This window comes from Propithecus coquereli, unplaced genomic scaffold (assembly GCF_000956105.1).
Source record: "Propithecus coquereli isolate 6110/MARCELLA unplaced genomic scaffold, Pcoq_1.0 Scaffold467, whole genome shotgun sequence".
Taxonomy (NCBI): domain Eukaryota; kingdom Metazoa; phylum Chordata; class Mammalia; order Primates; family Indriidae; genus Propithecus; species Propithecus coquereli.
The window spans coordinates 202,943-204,510 of NW_012150474.1; positions in this window are offsets into that span (position 1 = coordinate 202,943).

The following is a 1,568-nucleotide window of genomic DNA, read 5'->3' on the forward strand; positions in this document are numbered from 1 at the left end:
TATACACCCGATGTTCTCTTATGTGCACCGTCTTGTAAAAAGAAGGACATCCTCTTTGTTTGCTGAACACTGTCTAATCTGCTTACCCAGAAGTTGTGTTTTCCGAGCCCACGCCTCGGTCTCCCTGGCAGTAAGGAGCCGTCACCTCTCGGGAAGGAAGTCCCTTGTCCTCCTTGTCTGGGATATTCCCTCTCAGTCTGTGAACCGGGTCCCTGCGATGCCCTCCGAATTCTGGGCACCGCCAACCCTAGTAGCATTGTATTTCCTACAAAAAGACAATAAAGAACATTGCAGAATGACAGCTCATCTTGTTTGGAAGGGAAGCCCACCCTCCTGCTTGCTGGCAAACATTTTCCTGTGTCCTAATGAGAACCCGGAGGAATACCCAGGAACGAGGGGAGAGCGGGCGTCTGCCCGGCAGCCGGCCCCACGGAGCCCGCGGCTGCCCTTCAGACATCCTTCCACCCTCCTCTCGCCCGAGCCACCTTTCTGCAGGAGAGACAACAGGTGAGTTTCCAAAATCCCATTGTGTCACCTGACGGCTCCTGATTTCCGATTTCCTTTCATCTGGGCAAATGGGTATCGTCTTCGGGGTCACCATAGATTGTTTCCCCCTCAGTCCTTTAAATAACGTTTCACACGATTTCCCCGGGATCATTACTTTAATTCTTCACCTGTCAGGTGGAATCGTTCAAAGACCCAACGCAAGGGAGGAAACGGGATCTTTGCGTGTTGCTGCGGCCCTCGCGTTCCCGACCGAACGTCATCCCCGAAAATGCGCCGGGTGTGTGTCACTCCTGGGGAGCCTCTGAGGTTGGCTTAACGCAAATGGATTTTAAATTTTATAGATGTTTCTGGCACTGAAAGGAACCAGGATGTGTAACTGGGAAGGAAGGAAGGAAGGAAGGAAGGAAGGAAGGGAGGGAGGGAGGGAGGAAGGAAGGAAGGAAGGAAGGAAGGAAGGAAGGAAGGAAGGATCGATCCACTCTATTTTTGTCTCATTTATAACCTTTCCCCCGAGACGTTGTAGGCTGGTTAAATTTAACTCGTGGAAAAGGAAACCGTGTCGAAAGGCAGTGGCACTTGCTCTTCTCTCTTGTTTGGCACAACCAGAAACCAGCTCTGAGTTCTTTTGGGAGCTGCCAAAGGGGCCCATGCAGCTTGTTTTTTTTTTTTTTTTTCCTGCTCGTTCTTTGCATGTTTTGGGGGAAGCTTTGCCCTGCAGTGCTGGCCTGCTCTCTGCAAACAGCTGGACCTGCCCAGGAGGGCAGCTGCTGCTTCGTTAGGTCAGCCTGGGTTCTGCGGGGCCCTGTCCTGAGAGTCCAGCCCTTGTTTAATCAACGAGGCAGGCTTGTCCCAAGCCCCGCTCTGCACCCAGGACCTGGACGTACCTCTGAAGCTCAGTCATGCACGCACCCCAGGGAGCTGCTAATGACCTAATTAATAGCACGGCGTTAGGAAGCAACTCATCCTGTACCAAGAAGTCGGTGCATAGAGATCTCGGGATCTTGGCGAATCCCTCAGAGAGTGGAGAGGGATGAAATGACATTGTGGGGTGGGGGTGGAGA